The sequence below is a fragment of the Podarcis erhardii genome, assembly GCF_964252035.2.
Source record: "Podarcis erhardii genome assembly, chromosome: 5".
Taxonomy (NCBI): Eukaryota; Metazoa; Chordata; class Lepidosauria; order Squamata; family Lacertidae; genus Podarcis; species Podarcis erhardii.
The window spans coordinates 15,343,700-15,364,886 of NC_138509.1; positions in this window are offsets into that span (position 1 = coordinate 15,343,700).

A 21,187-nucleotide genomic window follows, 5' to 3' on the forward strand; every position below is an offset into this window, starting at 1 on the left:
CTTAGCCTCCATAGGTGATAACCACCTTGGGGTCTTGTTTTCCAGTAAGTCTTTATATCTTGTCCAGACATTAAACACAGCTTTCCTGTCAATATGGTTTTTGAATGCTCTATTAGCTTTTACCTTGTCGTACCACAAGTATGCATGCCACCCAAAAGCATTGTTGAACCCTTCCAAATCCAAGATGTCAGTGTTCTCAAGAAGTAGCCAGTCTTTCAACCAGCAGAATGCTGCTGATTCATAATACAGCTTCATGTCCGGCAGGGCAAACCCCCCTCTTTCTTTAGCATCAGTCAATATTTTAAATTTTATTCTGGGCTTTTTGCCCTGCCAGACAAATTTAGAGATATCTCTTTGCCACCTCTTGAAACAGTCCATCTTGTCCACAATTTGCAAAGTTTGAAACAAAAACAACATTTTTGGCAATACATTCATCTTTATAGCCGCTAACAATGCATTTTAACATGCATTGTTCCTTTGTTCACTGTCTATTTCTGTATGCTGATAAAGAGGTGCCAGAAACATGCTCTTTTTCATGTTGGTTGTTTTTTTTTAAATGACCTTGTTTCAAAATAATAGCCAGAACAGACACACAACAGGCGCTATCAGTAATAATATAAGTTACCTATACCTCACCTTTATACTTCATTTCTTCTGGGTTATTTGTGATGTTGTTGTTCCTCATGCATATGACTTTCTCTGCATTGAAGTTTATTTTCAAACTTGGGGAAGTTTGGGTGGAGAGCTTTATTTTACGGATTAACCCACCACTATTTACATGGAGATTCCCTTCATGGATCACTGCCGAAGAACTGATGCTTTTGAATTATGGTGCTGGAGGAGACTCTTGAGAGTCCCATGGACTGCAAGAAGATCAAACCTCTCCATTCTTAAGGAAATCAGCCCTGAGTGCTCACTGGAAGGACAGATCCTGAAGCTGAGGCTCCAATACTTTGGCCACCTCATGAGAAGAGACGACTCCCTGGAAAAGACCCTGATGTTGGGAAAGATGGGGGGCACAAGGAGAAGGGGACGGCAGAGGACGAGATGGTTGGACAGTGTTCTCGAAGCTACCAGCATGAGTTTGACTAAACTGCAGGAGGCAATGGAAGACAGGAGTGCCTGGCGTGCTCTGGTCCATGGGGTCACGAAGAGTCGGACACGACTAAACGACTAAACAACAACATTTCCATGGAGATTCTCTTGTACAATAAACTGTTGTGATTCAGACTTCTCTTCTTGCTAATTCTATTTGCCTATGTTGCCTATGTTTTTGATGCTTCCCTAACTTTTAAGGTTGCCAAGGCCGTCACATGGGACCTTTACGCATATTAAGGAGGCAACCGGCCGGCGAGGCGCTGTTCCAGCGGGCACGGAGCTGGCCTGAGGGGGAAGGTGGAGGGGAAGGGTTAGCATGGAGGAAACCGGCCGGTTCAGGATCCTGGTGGACCAGATCTGGCCTGCAGGCCGTAGTTTGAGGACTCCTGGCTTAGTGCTTATTTTTTCAACCACCTTTCAAAAGTAATCAAGTCTCCCTGTCCCTTTATTTTATGACGATAGTGCTGCTATCAATATGGGGTGGGGAGCAAGGAAGAGAGCAAATGTTGTGTCTGATACCTCGCATGTCAATGGATGAGGTCAACATCCCTAGCCAAAATAAAAGATCTGGAGCAGTGGCGGAGTTAGCTGCATGGGCAGCCAGAGTGGCAGCCATGCCGTGCATCTGGGGGTATGGCGAGCCCCCCACGGTATGCCTTTTTGTTACCCCCCTCAGAGATGACACCCGGGGCACACTGCCCCCACAGCTCCCCTTCCTATGCCACTGATCTGGAGGTATTTGGGGGAATGGTACACCACGATGACCAAAACAACTTCGCTCTACTGCTGACATCTACAAAACTGAATGGTCTCTGAATAATATTTTGTTTCCTTTGTAGGGTTACATTTGTACCAAACCTTATGGTACAACCGCCTTTCAGCTTTACAATCCTGGGTTGTGGTGAGAGAGGCAACTAACTTGTGACATATAAACTGTTTGGCTAAGTTAATAACAGGACAAGCTCCTCCATGTTTACTCATGGGAATGAACCAGAGACATCCGTAATACATTCCAGACTTTTGATCTAACAGTAATTATAACAAGTCTGCTTCAATATTTCATGTCTATTTTCTGTGTGATTACATTTAAATAAATTTAAAAATTTAAAAGTACGGATGTATGAATCTGTTAATTCAAGCTTTTTTCACTTTCTCAGTTTGTCATATTTCTGCATCAGTTTGCGATTAATAAAAAAGGGTCCACATGAACATTTGTCAGCAATTTTGGGAGCGACTCCAGCCATGGATCAAGTGGGGCACTGGCCGAGGACCCAGGAGCTCTGAGGGGGCATCTCATTGACCCCAGAACAACCACAATCTGCTGACTGATTCCTGCTAGTTCTAACATTAGACAGTGGACTGTTCCAACAAAGCTCTTCTTTTCTACTTGGGATAGGTTTGTGCTGCAGATTTCACCTTTAGTAAAATGCTAAACTTCTTAGTCATATATCAGAAAGCACATACCTAGTGGGTTGCTGTTGTTGTTGTTTAAAGGTGCACAAATATGCCACAACATTGCATTCTTTGCTGGTGCTCATGTGCTAAAGACAACTTATGTCAACAGCTGCAACGTTGTTCTTGCTTGTGCACACACACACACAACCCTCTTACATTCATTACACGTAGATAGGAGATCACAACACTGTTGCTGAAACGTTACTTCTGGGAGAACTTTGCAATGGCTAACGTGGTTTCTTATTTATTTGACTTCTTGTGCAGAAAGTCTCTCAGTGATTAATTTCCTGCACAAATAAATTACAGTCTGAATGTTGCCTCGTGAAGGTATGTTACGATAATTCAGGTGCAGGGAAGAGCGCACATAAAACGTGTTTATAGCAAACAGTTTTGTCATCGTGCGTATGGTTTGAGGTTGCCTCATGTGAGTGATTGCATTGGTTTGAGTCTGTTCACCCAAATTGCATCAGTCCATCTCCATTTGCCACGGTCATACAGCTTCCTTTGTTTATGCTCAAAAGCCTAGTAGTTTAAATGCAGTTTATGGAACTGCGGTTTTACGCTGAGGCCATCTTCTTGCTACATAATTGTGGGCTGAGTTTCTAAACAAGCTAGGATGAGACTTTGAAAAACTCTTCAGAATGAGTGGGTGCTTTCGTAGGCCCATTGTAGTTCATTTCCTTTTTAAGAAAGCACCACATACCACAGGGTTCAGATCTAATTGGGGATTATTACTATCATTATAATAAAAAAGCTTAGGAATTGTTCCCTCACTTTCAACCAATCACATACAAACATTCCGCCCTCTGTATGTAAAATGCTAGGCTTTATTCACAGTTTTCTTGATTAAGCTAAAGGTCAATTTTTAAAACCTCTTAGCTCCACTACTTCACTTTTGAATGAACTGATGAATAGACACACTTCTCATAACTGAAGCCATATTTGCTATGATGTATTATTGTAATAGGAACTGGGGTAGAGTGGGGAGAGAGAGAAATATTCAAGGCAGACATTTCTCCTAACAAGAAGAGGAAGCTGTTGTGTGTTAACCTGCAAGGTACTTCAAAAAGCACTCATACTCAGGTTTTAATAGTGGTAAGCAAAGTTACTGAAATGTAAAAAAGGCAGATGACTGATCAATAGACAGTCTGATCAAAAGGCAGATGACTGATCAATAGACAGTCTATTATATGCCTAACAGTACAAACTGAGCTCATGGCTTTTTGGTCTTTGCCAGGCATAGGCAAACTCGGCCCTCCAAATGTTTTGGGACTACAACTCCCATGATCCCTAGCTAACAGGACCAGTGGTCAGGGATGATGGGAACTGTGGTCCCAAAACATCTGGAGGGCCGAGTTTGCCTATGCCTGTTCTTCGCTCTTTGTACCTGGGAAGTGCCTGGGCTCCCTTCTCTTTATATAGCAGTTTTTTAAGACTTTCCAACTCTCAGCCCAACTGCTGTCATGTTCCATAATAACAATAACAATATCCATACAGGGTGTCATAGACATCAAGTTGGTGATCGACATAAAATTATCAATAACATCACATGATGAAGAACACATGACAACTAACAAATCAGTGAATCGGACTGCTAAGTTGGCTGAATCAATCCTCAGGAAAACCCTGGGGGAACCAATATGTTTTGAGCAGGCAGGTAAACATTGATACTGTAGGCACCTGCCTGTTTTTTACTGGGTGTACATTTCAAAGAACAGGTGCCACAACCATAAAGGCTTGGTTTTTGTAGACATAAGGTGAGCCTAGACAGCATCCTAAAAAGCAGAGACATCACCTTGTCAACAAAGGTCCATATAGTTAAAGCTATGGTTTTCCCAGTAGTGATGTTTGGAAGTGAGAGCTGGACCATAAAGAAGGCTGATCGACGAAGAATTGATGCTTTTGAATTATGGTGCTGGAGGAGACTCTTGAGAGTCCCATGGACTGCAAGAAGATCAAACCTCTCCATTCTGAAGGAAATCAGCCCTGAGTGCTCACTGGAGGGACAGATCGTGAAGTTGAAGCTCCAATACTTTGGCCACCTCATGAAAAGAGAAGACCCTGATGTTGGGAAAGATTGAGGGCACAAGGAGAAGGGGACGACAGAGGATGAGATGGTTGGACACTGTTCTCGAAGCTACCAGCATGAGTTTGACCAAACTGCGGGAGGCAGTGGAAGACAGGAGTGCCTGGCGTGCTCTGGTCCATGGGGTCACGAAGAGTCGGACACGACTAAACGACTAAACAACAAGTTGAGCCTCAGAAGCATGTAGCACTGCTAAGAGTGTTTCTCCTGAGGAACATAGTGTCCAAGCAGGGTGCATAAGGTCAAGTGATTCCAAAGATAATTTGATACCAAGTTGTTGAGGGCTTTCTATGTTAAAAGCAAGACCTTGGTCTGGTACGATACTGACATCCAGCACAGTTCTTTTCAGCAGCAGTGTTCCATGTTATCAAATGGACACACCCTTGAGCAATCTCATAGCAGTAATGTTGCTCCTTCAAACTTGTACACCTTTGCTAAAATACCTTCTGTTTATTTCTGCATCAGTGTGTTTCTTCATTCCACTGGTAAATGAGCATGGAAACATGTTCATGGCTACTCTTAGAAACCTAGCGCCTTCCAAAGCTAATTCAAGTGTGTCAGTGATAAAGCAATGGAACTCCCACAACCCAACATTTCATCCCATGGATGGCTTTGCATGTTCTATGCTGGGGTGTTGCCCTCTACGATCAGGTAAACTTCATGTCCTGAGTTTTGGTTGTTAAATGTGAAAACATCTCATTTTTAGACTCAGGGTGCCTTGACCTACATACGCGATGTACCAACCAAACTCTGGCTTTCAAAGTCATTCTGATTTACAATCTGGTTTCCACCCTTCAAATTCCACTGAAGTTGCTCTCACTGAGATCATAGACTGCATTCTTGTTATCAGATCTACAGGTATCTATTTTGTTCTTGACCTGTGATACAGCTGTCCTTCTTCGCTCCCTCCATGTTTTGGACTTCCATTCCTCTGTTCTTTTCTGCTTCCTCTTCTATTTGGTTAGGGTTGTCATATTCCAAAAAATAAAGACCAGGACACCCCAAAGTTGTTTAGCTTTTTAAAATACAAAACACCAAAAAACCCCATGTTTTTTCAATTGACTTGCCTAAGATCCAGGACAACACGCCATTGGAAATTCCCCCCAGACATCAATTCCGCCTTTGAAATCCTGGTTATGTCCAGCCATATGGCAACCCTATATTTGGTGATCACGATTCAATATTTCTAGAGGGGAAGTTCCTCAGCAACCTTCCTCTGTCTGGAAGACCCACCAAATCATGGCTTTTACTTCCACATGTAGATGGCAACAAGCAATGTCTCTCTAGCCAGTCTTACCTCGCCATCAGCCTGATGGATAGATCAATGGATACAGAGGGAAGAATTGTACATTATATTAAGGCCTAAACCTACAATATTGGCTGTGACTTTTCTGCTGTAGGACAATCTGTAAAGATGGGGAATAGATTACACTTAACTGATATAATCAACTCTAAACTATTATACAAACCTGCTTAACGTTTTATTGTATAATTTACATTGTATACACACGTAATGTTTCTTGGGGAATGGGGTTATATGGGGATTATTTGGTTGTGCAGTGGTACCTCGGGTTACATACGCTTCTGGTTACACACTCCGCTAACCTAGAAATAGTGCTTCAGGTTAAGAACTTTGCTTCAAGATAAGAACAGAAACCGGGCCCTGGCGGCGTGGCGGCAGCTGGAGGCCCCATTAGCTAAAGTGGTGCTTCAGGTTAAGAACAGTTTCAGGTTAAGTACGGACCTCCGGAACGAATTAAGTACTTAACCCGAGGTACCACTGTAAGTACTCTCAGAAACTGAAAAATAAGAACTAAGAACTAAGAAGAACTAAGAAAGAAAGGAAACCTTTCAGCATGTGACGTGAGCCATTCTGGTTCTCCTTTGTCTCCCCGTTTCCTGCTACGCTCTGGAGAAGTGGAAGCATGTTTGCACATGAATCATGGCAAGTTGTGACTATAATGAGCATAGGTGCGGAAATGAGAACAGCCATTCCCAAAGCTTCCAGTTCTCTGGGCAGCAGAACTGGTGGATATCCTTGAATTCTTCCCTGAATTCCAAACAATACTCGGTAAGGTTGCCTGTTTGTCATAATAGTATAATACCAAGCAGACACAAAAATATTTTCTGGACTTCATGGTGGAGAAACCGAAAAAGCACCTTCAACCACCTGTGCAAACATTTTACATCAAGAAAGGTAAAAAGAGGAAGAGGGAAAGGAACTAGAATGGAGCAGAGTGTGTGGAGTATTAGGAGTCCTGGGCAAACATTTCATCTGTGTGGAGGAAGGAGGATATTATGATCATGCCTGCTGGTCCAGCCCTATCAAAATCTCTATCACTGGTAGTGGCTGGGACAAACAAGACAAGAGTATAAAGCAAATTCATGGAGGATTAGACAAATTCATGGAGAGCAAGACTATCAATGGCTATTAGCCACAATAGCTATGTTCTATGCCTGACCCACTGCCTACACTTACAGAACAAACCTTTCTAACCAGGAATACGTCCCAGTGATTTCAAAGAAATAAACAACTACCTGATGTTTACAAGACACCTGAAGGCAGCCCTGTTTAGGGAAGTTTTTAATTACTGATGTTTTTATGTATTTTTAATCTTTTGTTGGAAGCTGCCCAGAGTGGCTGGGGAAACCCAGACAGATGGGCGGGGTATAAATAATATTTATTATTATTATTACTATTATTATATATTCCCAAGTCTTATAGGAGAGTTAAATAGGTAGCACCTTAAAGCCCTGAATGGTTTGGAGTCCAAGTTTTTGCAGGGGCACTTTCTCTAATCCCAGTCAACTAAGTCTTTAAGATCTGCTGAGGAGCGTCTGGTGGTCCAGCCCATGAGGATGCAAAGTATTGCCTTCTCTGTGGTGGCTCCTCAGTCATGGAGTTCCCTCCCCATAGGGTTGTTTGTTGTCATCCCCTCCCCCGACATTTTTAGGTGCCACCTAAGTGCACTTGCTTGTCCAAGCCGCCAGGAAAGGGTGACTGTTGCTAATCCCTACTTGCAATGAGTTATTGTCATTTTGCCATGTGTTTTTAATGTTTTGTAAGATTGGATGGGGGGATGAAGGTGGCGCTGTGGGTTAAACCACAGAGCCTAGGACTTGCCAATCAGAAGGTCGGCGGTTCGAATCCCGCGATGGAGTGAGCTCCCATTGCTCGGTCCCTGCTCCTGCCAACCTAGCAGTTCGAAAGCACATCAAAGTGCAAGTAGATAAATAGGTACCGCTCTAGCGGGAAGGTAAACGGTGTTTCCGTGCACTGCTCTGGTTCGCCAGAAGCGGCTTAGTCATGCTGGCCACATGACCCGGAAGCTGTACGCTGGCTCCCTTGGCCAATAAAGCGAGATGAGCGCCGCAACCCCAGAGTCGGTCACGACTGGACCTAATGGTCAGGGGTCCCTTTACCTTTACCTTAAGATTGGATGGTATGCCAACCACCCTGAACTCCTTTGAAGGAAGGGCAGGGTAAAAATAGAACAAAACAATTAATTAATACTTGGTGAGACTAATGACTCATAAGCAATTCTCTTTTTACCTTTGCTCCTTCTTCTTAATGTAGGGTTCATTCTTGACTAAAGCACAGGAATGGATCTGCATAGCTGCTTCCCACACGCAAACCTAGAGACCATGTGAGAGGGACCAGAGAATCCCACACTGCCTGCTGGTATGTGAAATAATTGCCTCATCATCAGGTCCCACACAATCCAAAGCAATATGAGAAGTGGCTAGGCTTTTGTAACTCCCATGGCACTGGGGTAATGTAGGAAGAGGACTCAAGAGTTCTAGGAAAGTAGAAGTTGTAGTTTCTGCCAGGTGACAGCAAAGCGTACCAGATTATGATTAAAAGATGAGGAAATGCGACCCAAGCCCTTAAAAGGTATCAGACGGTCAGCTTCCTCAAGATGAACCAGCTCCCAGCTATTTATTTAGAAAAAAACATATATGAGCAATCTTTAGTCCATAACCTTAAAGGCAACATCATAAGCTTATTCCCAAGGGTCACCACATTCTCATTCAAACCCATTATGTCATGGGTCTTTGTAGCACCCTGCAATTCCAGGCAAACTTTTGGTGAAAGTAATTGCTAATATGCTTGTGGATTGCCCCTTAAGTTATGTTGATGTCATGTTACTACAAGTTGCCCACGTGCATGGCAACACCATAAGACTGCTCAGCCCATTACACTAAAATCCTGCCTTCCCCACCACAACTGAACATAAACTAGAACAAAGGTCTAGATCCTCGCAAGGAATATACTGTAATGCAAACAGGTAGTTAGGAAGAACTCTTTCAAACACGAGTGTCTTTCAGCTGGTTTGAACCCAAACTGCATCTTGTTTAACGCAAATTATTATTATTATTATTATTATTATTATTATTATTATTATTATTTCAACTTATGAACCGCCCTATACCCAGAGGTCTCAGGGTGCTTCACAACAAGACCACAACATATAAAATCAAACGTCCACCATCCATGTTTCTTTTGATATTGCTATTATTTCAACAATTTATATACTGCTCAACACTGTAGTTTCTAATAGGAGTCAGCTCTTGATATGTGCAAAAATGAAGGCTCATTCTAAGGCTCAGACACTACAGTAGCTTCTAGAAAGGCTGTTGCTGTTTCAACTAAAACATTTTTAGGGCAGAGAGGACTCTTGAGTGCCTCTTAAAGGTCTCTTAAAAGCAATGTAAGAAGCACCCCTTTCATGAGTAATTCCCAGACTATTCCTGGGCACATAAGGGGGACCACAAGAAATTAATTAATTAATTAACTGACTAACAGCTCTCCCTCAAATTGTGTGCCTCCGTTGAGAGTGGGCACGACTCAAGCTCTTAAGTCCTTTTTTTTATATAAAGGAGCAGCTGAATTCTTAATCTTCAGGGGACGGCCGCCTGCTGTGTCTCTGCATGAATCTCTGTAATGGGTTTGCCACCTTTCAGTGAAGAGACACACCTAGGGGAGATCCATAGCAGGGCACTGTTCTTGCTGTTGGGGACAGGGAATAGAGTCTTCTCCCATTGTTGGTGAGGTTTCGGGGCTACCTTAAGACCTAGCAGGTGTTTACTGGGATTAAAATGGAAGAGCGGGTTCTCTGCTGCTGATACTGCATTGTTTTAACTGACTGATTGTTTTGATTGGCTGGTTTTATAATTGGTTTTGTTGTTGCTTTAATGAATATTGTAAACCGCCTTGTTATGTGAAAGGAGACATAAAAACAGAGTAAATATGCAAGTGAGCAAGAAAACAAGTAATTCATAAACCAGGGGTGGTTAGACGACAGCCTGCAGATCCACAAGAGGCATAAAAGGAAACACTCTTGGGTGTAAAAGTGTCTGTCCGTCTCCCCCCAATTTAATTTGGTGGGAAGTGCCTCAGCTGAAGTGAGGAGGGGACTACCTTACCTATTCCTCCCAAATGTCATGAGCTGCAGGTCCACGTGACCAAGTTCCATGTGAACTCTGACTGCAAGAGATTGTCTCTCAGTGGGAAAATGACTCATGTATTCTATATTAATACTGTGCACATGGAGTAAACAAATTCTAAGCCAAGGAGTTGAATCCGCCCAGCCCAAATTTAAATATCTTTACAACGAATGCTGTTCCTTTCATGCTATGTTCACAATGTTATTGGGACTTAGGTAAAGACTTCTTTTGCTGTGCCAGAAAGAACCTTTCAGCTGTTATTTTGTCTAATCTGAGCAATTGCAAGCCACACCCAACCTGAACAATCATGTTCCCACGGGTGACAGAGTGGTGCTGGTTCCAGATGACTGGGGATATGATATGATTAAACAAGAGGGAGAATCCTATATTTAGAATTTGTAGGCGGAATTGCAAAGTGGTGTACTAATAACACGATTCCTCGTTTGTTCGTTTGTTTTAAATTCAACGTGCAAGATTTCTGATTTTTCTCTTTACAGGCATATTCTTGCAGAGCGTCCATTTGGAATGCAATAAAGATGTCTGGTGTGTACAATAGGCAGATTTATTCCTCCATGCAATTATTTATCATGAAGCTCAAACCATCCCAAATCTCCAGGAACTGGATGAAAAGAAACTCAGCCAAGCCCAACAATATTGACTACCAGTGGTTGAGACCAATGCACTCAGTGTTAACACTGATGTCAGACAATGTATTGATATATATGTAGATTGCGCTACAAAGCAATTTTATTTGCTCTTTGTAGATTTTTAAAAATTATTTTAAAAAATGGATCTGAGGAGGGACCACACCTAATTTTGATAAACTTTAAATCTTATAGATTCATACTTGGAGGCATCCACGCACCCCTCATCTCCATGTGGATATTTGTGAAAACCTATTAAATCCATGTGGGTGGTGCTGTGGGTTAAACCACAGAGCCTAGGGCTTGCCGATCAGAAGGTCGGTGGTCCGAATCCCCGCGATGGGGTGAGCTCCCATTGCTGGGTCCCTGCTCCTGCCAACCTAGCAGTTTGAAAGCACATCAAAGTGCAAGTAGATAAATAGGTACTGCTCCGGTGGGAAGGTAAACGGCGTTTCCATGTGCTGCTCTGGTTCGCCAATTGGCTCTCCCTCAGCCAATAAAGCGAGATGAGCGCCACAATCCCAGAGTTGTCCGCGACTAGACCTAATAGTCAGGGGTCCCTTTACCTTTTACCTATTAAATCCACCAAGAATACAATTCTCCAAATAAACATTTTTTAAGACAGGATTTACTCCTAGGAATGGCTATAAAGTACCAAATGGAGTTGATAGAATCATGATAGAGCAGCAATAACATTTGGGTCATTATTTCATTGATGTCTAAAAATGATTCTCCAAAAACTCCATAAGAGGCTCACCAGCAATGAGGAAGGAACTATGCACATCAGAAGAAGGAGAGAGATCCCACAAGTAGCACAACAAGACAAACAAGAGTACTTATAATGCAAGGTCAGGATTTTCAAAATCCATCAATTAATTTAACACCTGTGTGCCAACAACAACAAATTACTGCGTAATGTTATTTTAAAACTTCCCTCTGGCACAGTTTTAAGTGAGTAGTCTGCAAATGTCATGGTAGCTTCTGTGTGCAAATCCCCATACAAGTATGCCCACAACTGTCATAGGAAAAAACAGACAGTGAAATCATTCAAAAAACCAGCACATAGCCAGGGCCGGATTTAGGTTTGATAAGACCCTAAGCTACTGAAGCTAATGGGGCCCTTTATATGTCCAGCAGTCCTTTGTCAACAACAAATTGTCACTGTTTTTTGCTGTTGAATATATGCTATATGGCAATTTATGGACCTAACAGGTATCTAAAGCCATTTGCACGTAACAAAATACAGTGGTACCTTGGGTTACATACGCTTCAGGTTACATACGCTTCAAGTTACAGACTCTGCTAACCCAGAAATATTACCTCAGGTTAAGAACTTTGCTTCAGGATGAGAACAGAAATCGTGCAGCGGCGGCGGGAGGCCCCATTAGCTAAAGTGGTGCTTCAGGTTAAGAACAGTTTCAGGTTAAGAACAGACTTCCAGAACGAATTAAGTTCTTAATCCAAGGTACCACTGTATGTACCGTATTTTATCAAAGTAATTGTTGAACTGAAATACAATTAAGAAGTATATTAATAGTGAAATACAATTAAGAAGAAGTATATTAATAGTGAAATAATTATTAAGCTTTAACTATATGCAGGTTTTATTTTATTAGTTTTTTACCTTATATTTTGGAAATGTACATCCAGGTTTTTTTCCTTTAAATTTTTTGGGGGCTCCCAAAACAGTGGGGCCCCGAGCTATCGCTTGCTTAGCTTATACGTAAATCCAGCACTGCGCATAGCCAATGAGATTGACAGGAAGGGTTTTTAATGACCCTCCCTGAGCTTGTAATGCAACATGTCACATTTGCAAGGGAGAACAATGTGTGTGATGTGTCCTAAATATGTTCCCCATTCACTAGCAACAGAAGAAACCTGGGCATGCTCTAGGATGCAATCCCAGTCCACAATGAGTGAAGGTAAGGTCCAACTGTTGCATGTGTGAATAGGGTACACTCTAGAACAGACTTCCCCAACCTGCTGCCCTGCAGATGTTTTCAACTGCAGCTTCCATCAACCTCACCTAGGGCATCGTAGTCCAAAACACCTGGAACCCCCAGAACACATTTAGCGGGTGTGCAGGGGGAGGAGAGGTGGAAATTCTGTTGTATAAGCCTAAGTCCTTACACTAAATTCCCAGATGGATACAAGCCAAGGCTGGGAAAGGCTGCTCCGCTCTGGAACATGGATCAAACTTTTCTTCAAGAGCGCAAGCCTTATCTAGCGGATGCACAGAAGCGCCTTGGCTTCTGCACTCCCTGAAAGTCTGAAAACTACAGTGATATCAAATACTCTGAGAACAGGAATTTGAAGTATATCCAACACCAGCATATACAAAGGAGGATTTTGAGAGACATGCTTGGAAGCAAATCTGTTCCAACAAAGGCTCTGAACAGAGGATTTCCTGTTATGTTAAATGGGGTGGTGCTACTCTAAAAACAGTCCCAAAGGTGAATACTGTGTGAACCTATTAATACCACTACATATTCAGAGAGGGCCCACTAATTCATTAGAAAGCGGTAAAAAAAAAAAAAAAAAAAAAAGAGTACGTAGAATGAACCAATAAAAACATACCACTTTATATTTTTAAGAAAAAAATGTCAGCACAATAAAACAATCCAGAATGAATAATTACTGAAAAAAGTCAGATATAAGGTTTAGCTTCAAAGTACATTCATGATAGCGGCCATCACAAATGGGAGCCAAACTTTTTTTATTTCCTTTTTTCCTTCTTTTCCCTTTCCTTTCCTTTCCTTTCTTGTTGTTGTTGTTGTTGTTGTTGTTGTTGTTGTCGTCATCGTCATCTTCCTTTTCCTTCTTTCCCCCCTCTTTCTTTGTTTTTGTTTTGGCATCCTGGGTCACTATTGGGATCATACACACATGAAGCTGACCGACAGTTTGTGAAAGATCTTGTGTGAGAGGCAGGGAAGGGAAGATCTCCCAGGGTGGGTGACTGGGAGAAGAAAGGGAAGATCCCAGGTGAGAGCTGGGGGATCCATCCCTTTCCGTGGGAAACAAGGGTTCAGCTATACCTTTTAGGAAGGACTTTGTCTGTCTGTCTTTCTTTCTTTCTTTCTTTCTTTCTTTCTTTCTTTCTTTCTTTCTTCATTTAGATTAATTTGTTTTTTAATGTATTATGAAAAAGCTTCCTTTTTAATTTTTAAAAATGCTTTATTGATTTTAAAAACAACACAACACAAAACAGTCAACAAAAACGATCCAAAATCGATACTTATCCCCCCATTGTGGTTCCTAAATTACATTTTTGACTACACACTTAACTTTATCTCTCCTAAGTTGTTTCAGTTGTATTGGTTTTGTAAAATTCTCTTATTTCATGCAGAAGTCAATCCAGGCCTGCCAAAGAATTTAGATTTTTACAATGTTCTTTTAGGTATACTCTGTAAATGTCCTACTCTCTATTACATATTTGGTCTGTATCATCTCGGAATCTTACTGTCAATCTTGCTAACTCTGCATATTCTAACATTCTGCTCTGCCAATCCAATTTAGAACTTCAATAAAAAAATTAAATGAAAAACAAATGGGAACCAAGCTCGACTTCCACTCAGAAGTGGCACAAGCCCCCTCCCGCTGCTAAAATGCTGCCTGGGGGACCCAACAATGAGAAGAACGAACGAACATGACTAATCCACAAGCCCTTCCTTTCCTTCCTTCCTTTCTCTCTCTCTTTCCGTCCTAATACTTCAGCTTCCTGGCTCACACCCTGCATTTCATGCTGTCACCGACAGTTTCAGTGAAGACAATAGCTTCCAGCAATGCCTAGTCAAGCCTAGTCACCTTGGTTTAAGAGGCAATAAACGCTGAGGCAATTTTCTTCCAAGCTGCCTCTTTTCACTGCCTATAGATAAGCCAGGTAGAAGAAGCAGGTGGATCTTGCTTTGTCAGAAGCTGCGGGCTCAGCCGTGTTTCTGCTTGCCCCCGTGTCTTATTCCACTTATTCCACACTTTCTGAGAGCTTTTTCTTTTGGCCTGCCACTTTCCCCTGCTGTTTACTGCTGAATTGGCTCAAACGACAACCCGCAGAAAACCTGATTGACCTCTGTTACGATTCAGTGGTAAACAACGGGTTTTCCTGAGGCAAAACGACTCAGAGGATTATCTAGTTCATTCTGCTTGCAATGCAGGAATATGCAAATGCCCCAAACAGGGATTGAACCTGCAATCTTGGCATTATAAGCACCATGCTCTAACCCAACTGAGCTCTCCAGACTGTACTCGCTAAACTGTCAATCTTGCTCTTCCCGCTTTCCTGCTTCAATCAGGAGTATTGCCTTTTTTTAAGTGATAAAAGTATTGCAAGAACACTCATATACATACAGTGGTACCTTGGGTTAAGTACTTAATTCGTTCCAGAGGTCCGTTCTTAACCTGAAACTGTTCTTAACCTGAAGCACCACTTTAGCTAATGGGGCCTCCTGCTGCTGCCGCGCCGCCGGAGCATGATTTCTGTACTTATTCTGAAGCAAAGTTCTTAACCTGAAGCACTATTTCTGGGTTAGCGGAGTCTGTAACCTGAAGTACCACTGTAGCTGTTGATTCTTACTCAGGGTGAAAATTCCTCCAGGGATACGAAGGAAAGGTTTATTGGAGACATAGGGGCCAACTCCCTGGGGCACCCACAAAATTCACCATGAAGGGGCCGGGCACCCACAAATTTCGGTGCCAGGGCCATGCACGCTGCATGGCACTCACAGCCCTGGACACCCACGGTTGCAAGGCCAATCTGGCACACCTGCTTAGGGATACCATGAGGTACCAGCCAATCACAGCTTCCAATTCAGGCTTACTGCTCATAATATGTCACCCCACATTTTCAACTTGCAGCATTAATTCCTGTAGATGTTCACATGCAGAAAAGCCTCAGCTGTCACCTGACAACTTGATCACAAGATCAGGCAGTGGAATGCCCCACTCCCAGTCAATCCCATGGCTAAAAGCAAAAGAAAAACCTATTCAAGTCTTATTAATATTTCCCCCCCAAAAGTTAAACAGAATCCTGAATGCATTGTTTCGTAGTCAAAGCTGCTTTCTGTTTTTCACCCAGCAAACCAATCCCATCTTTTGTAAGTCAAGCAAACGAAACCTAACCTTTCAGGAATCTGCCATTTCAACAAGAATGGTTTTTTTCTAACTGTTTTCAGCTTTCAGACTGCTTTTTCTAAAAGCCTATTCATGTTATTCACACCTGTGTCATCATGCATGAGCTTAAATATACATCTTTCTCTGTGTGTACGAAGGCAGGGAAGTTACAACTGGGTGTGGCTTTTAGCAAATGTTCACGCCATGATTTATGTGCAGAAGACCATCTACTTGCAGGTTGCACACAGCTCCTTGCATAGAAGTGCTTTCTATGCAGGGAATATGTGATGTGTAAACCAAGTGGAACTCATCGAGACTTTAGGAGAATCACCCAACATCCACAAGAATTATATCTGAGAATAGACTGATATGTTGGCAATCTGGACTGGACTGTAATACACTCTCTGTGGGTCTTCCCTTGGGATCGATCTGGAAACCACAGTTGGTTCAGAATGCTGTGACCAGGCTGCTGGATGGTGCACCTAGATGCACACATATTACATAAAGGCTGAGGGAACTGCACTGGCTACCAAACAGTCATCAGGCCAAGGTTTGAGGTCTTGTGGTTAACAACTTGGGACCAGGTTACCTGAAAGACCACCAGGCCCTGTAAGATCACTTAGATCAGGGGAATATTTCTGCTCATGGCAACACACCCTACAGAATATCAGAGAGGTGACTCAAAAAAAAGGCATTTTCTGCTGTTACCCTTGCACTGCGAAATGCCCTCTCCTTTGAAGCAGCACCCATCAGCTGCTTCTTGGAAAAAGTTATCTTTTTCTCCAGGATTTACCGGACCCATCCATACAATTGGGCCTTGTCTGATGTGTACAAACCCCCCAACCCCACCTCTCTCTCTTGCTTTTTAATATTTTTTTTAAAATATTGCTTTCTTAGGTTGTATTTTTGTTTTATTGGTGCTGGGTCCCCAACACTGCCTTGTATTGATGTTGTTAACTTGCTGCATTATTCATTGCTTACCACGCCTCAGAGTGACTTACAATTATACAAATATACATGACACAAAATGTAATATACATCCAAAAAAAATAAAAGAATGCCAATTGTCTAAAAGTGCGCAGGCTGCAATAAAGTAAAATGGAGAAATTCTACTCCCACCCACCCACCCAACCCTAGTAAAAGATGAACACAGATACAGGCTGGAGTTTCATCATCCCCTATGACCCCAATGAAGACTCAAATATCTGAGTGACCAGGAAAGCCTTTGAGAAAGAAACTTTTTAAGAGAGAATCCGGGGGGGGGGATGATGGGGAGAAAGGGCCTTTGGCTGAGAAGCGGTATAAAACCTAACAAATAAAATTTGTGATTTTGCTGGAAAGAAAGGACTATGCATTCCTACTATTTACAAACCTTTCACATTTCCTTTCGTGGGATGCACTCATTCTCTTCCTGGAAAGCTGGTCTTCCCATCAACAGCCTCTTTTACCACATCAAAATGTGATATCAGCCTCAAGGGTCTGACTAAACAGATCTGGAAACCTCATTAAAAAAATCTCCATCCCGTTTCAAGGAAGCCTGAAAAAAAGATGTCAAAGCTCCCAGAGCCACAAAGGCAAATAATAAACATTCAAACAATGTACATGGGATATGATGAATTTTGCACAAAGGAGCCTTGTCAGGGTTCCCATCAAGGTAGGACTGTCCCCATGGAAATATGCACCAAGGATCTCATTAGATATTGAAGGGACTGTGTGCAGGCAGGTGAGAGGCAGGGCTTGCTACTGCCTTCTCCCTCCTCCTCAGGGATATTAGGCTGTAGATGTGAAAATCCTGAACTGAATATTCGAAAAGCCCTATTATCCCATTTGCAGCCAATGGGCTATAACCATCACCCTTGAACATGCCCATGCCATTACAATGAAGGGAGAGGATAGTCTTGCTATCGTTGGAAGTTTAATGAAAACAAGCATCAAGTCATCTCACATTTGAAAATTACCGTATTTTTTGCTCTATAGGACTCACTTTTTCCCTCCTAAAAAGTAAGGGGAAATGTGTGTGCATCTTATGGAGCGAATGCAGGCTGCACAGCTATCCCAGAACCCAGAAGAGCAAGAGGGATCGCTGCTTTCACTGCGCAGCGATCCCTCTTGCTGTTCTGGCTTCTGAGATTCAGAATATTTTTTTTTCTTGTTTTCCTCCTCCAAAAACTAGGTGTGTCTTGTGGCCTGGTGCGTCTTGTAGAGCGAAAAATACGGTATAGCAAGGGAACACTCAACCTCTTTAGAAATTCAAGAATGAAACACTTAACATTTTTCAAGTGGCATACAGAATGGAGGAGTGATAGGAAACCTTTTGTCCCCTTCTGTCTGTGGATGAAGAGGCACCAGTCAACAGGAACCCATGAAATTTGTTCTGTGCAACCACAGTCTCTACAGCACTCAGAACAAAGGTTTTTTATTCCTACAACGGCTAATTATATTTTGAGCACTGGAAAAGGCTGTTTCTTCACAGCAGTTCTTCAGGTTATGTGAAATATCCACAACAACTAGGGCAGGGAGAAGCAAATCCAGCCTCCAACAAGTGATTGGATGTAGAAATCTTTAGGTAAAGGTAAAGGGACCCCTTATCGTTAAGTCCAGTCGTGAACGACTCTGGGGTTGCGGTGCTCATTTTGCTTTACTGGCTGAGGGAGCCGGCGTTTGTCCACAGACAGCTTCTGGGTCATGTGGCCAGCATGACTAAGCTGCTTCTGGTGAACCAGAACAGCGCACGGAAACACTGTTTACCTTCCTGCCAGAGTGGTATCTATTTATCTACTTGCACTTTTTGGCATGCTAACAAACGGCTAGGTTGGCAGGAGCAGGGACCGAGCAACAGGAGCTCACCCCGTTGCGGGGATTTGAACCGCCAACCTTCTGATTGACAAGCCCTAGGCTCTGTGGTCTAGAACCCAGCGGCACCCGCGTCCCAGAGAAATCTTTAGAAGCAGGTAAAAAAAACTAAGAGTTGCACTAATAGTTTCATTAAGTGCCTCTAAAGATAAAATACAAATGTTGGTTAGGGTTACAGTCACAAGTGCATTTGCATGGGAGAATAGCCCCTCTCCAGCTCAGGGCAGAGTGTGCATGTGGACTTATCTTCCAGGGAGACTGGCCCTCTCATCAGCATCCAAAGGGGAAAAAAAATAATTCTTTATATATCAGCTATTGCTTCCTCCTCTTCCTTTCTTTGAGTCACTGACCAAGCCCTTCCTCAATTTTTCCTCCCTGACTGAGCTGTTCGTATCCTCTCCACCCTTCCTTTGTGACCACAAGGGTTTTTTTTCCCCCAATCTCAAGTTGGAGGAAGGCACGGGGGAAAACCTAAACAAAGTGAGAAAGGATGCCGTTGGGGCCAGGTTGCTATACGCACAGTAAAATAGTTTGTCAGAGATCGTGGGATGTGCTCAAGCAGGCTGGGTAAAAGGGATGGCATTTTCAGCAAGGGATTTGCCCTCTGGTTATCTGATATAAGGTTTTCCCAGTATTAGGTGTAAGGCAAAGCATATCTTCTCTGCCTACTGTAGGGAAGGGAGGCACTTTAGGGCCCCCCAAGTTATTAAGTAGGAGGCTGGGACCCCTCGATATTGAGTGGTAACATCGCACATGACGTCAGCATTTCGCACTACATCGCTGAGCAGCAACATCGCACATGACATCAGCACGAGCCACTTCAGCACATTGTACAATGTTGTGACATCAGCGAGTCAACCCCAGAACTGGTTCTCAATGCCACAGTGCGATTCCTGGCATGAAATAAGAATAAATTGGATGTATGTAATAAGAATAAAGGGAAGCATCTCTGGTCAAGTGCAAAATGCATGTCTCTCGTAATTATCTAACATCCCCACAAGGGCTTTGAAATATACTCAGAGTCGAGAGTGGATTTCATGCTCTTTATTCAGCTCATAGTGGTAAGGAGGAATGAATGTCCCCCTAAAGTATCTGCTCCATATACATTATTTACACAATGGGCTGCACCTGATTGGCTAATTCCGGAATTCTCCTGTAGGCCAATCAGGTTGTGGATTCACTTCCACCTGGAGCTGGATTGGGTGGCTCCTATGGACCAATCAGACTGCTGCATTCTGAATCCTATTGTTCTAGGACCAATCAGACTGCTGCATTTTGGATCCTATTGTTCTAGGATCAATCAGACTGCTGCATTTTGGATCCTATTCAACTCAGTACATAACAGGCTTCTTGATCAGAGACCTTTTGCTTCTAGACCCGCTTGAATAATCTCAGCACTTCTTCCTCTAGCGCTGGATTTCTTTGTGCTGCTGTCAGTATGGTTGGGCATCAAAGCAAACCACTGCAGCTTACAAACAGGGTGACATGCCACCCCCAACTTGTTGCATTCGCAGAGTCCGCTAGAGCTAAGCCTTTGCATTCCAACACATCAGGAGTGGCCAGTCAAAAGCAAACAGCAAATGGTTGCTAGGCCTCAGGGCAGGAAAGTATCTTGCTGTTCATTCAGTCAATTGCACCTGAGAGGGTGGAGAGACAGGTGAACTCTCTCAGCTGTCAGGTGCTGACATCCTCAGACCGTCAGCTCTGGACCACTCCCGTTCACCCCAGAGATGTTCCACAGCTGGATTTTTAAGGACCTGCCCCAAACCCTCTGCACATCCACACTTAAATGTGTTGTAAACACCCTGGTGCGGCTCCCCTTGGTTACATATACAGTCCAACAGACAACAACCTAACCCCACCCCAGTATAGCTCAGTTGGAGCATGGTGCTAAGAACACCAAGGTAGCAGGTTTAAAAAACAGAGACATCACCTTGCCAACAAAGGTCAGTATAGTAAAAGCTATGGTTTTCCCAGTAGTGATGTATGGAAGTGAAAGCTGGACCATAAAGAAGGCTGATCGCCGAAGAATTGATGCTTTTGAATTATGGTGCTGGAGGAGACTCTTGAGAGTCCCATGGACTGTAAGAAGATCAAACCTCTCCATTCTGAAGGAAATCAGCCCTGAGTGCTCACTGGAAGGACAGATCCTGAAGCTGAGGCTCCAGTACTTTGGCCACCTCATGAGAAGAGAAGACTCCCTTGGAAAAGACCCTGATGTTGGGAAAGATGGAGGGCACAAGGAGAAGGGGATGACAGAGGACGAGATGGTGGGACAGTGTTCTCGAAGCTACCAGCATGAGTTTGACCGGACTGCAGGAGGCAGTGGAGGACAGAAGTGCCTGGTGTGCTCTGGTCCATGGGGTTATGAAGAGTCGGACACGACTAAACAACAAAGCAGGTTTGATCCCCATATGGGACAGCTGCCTATTCCTGCATTGCACTTGATGATTCTCAAGGTCCCTTCCAACACTATGATTCTATGATATGGTTAATT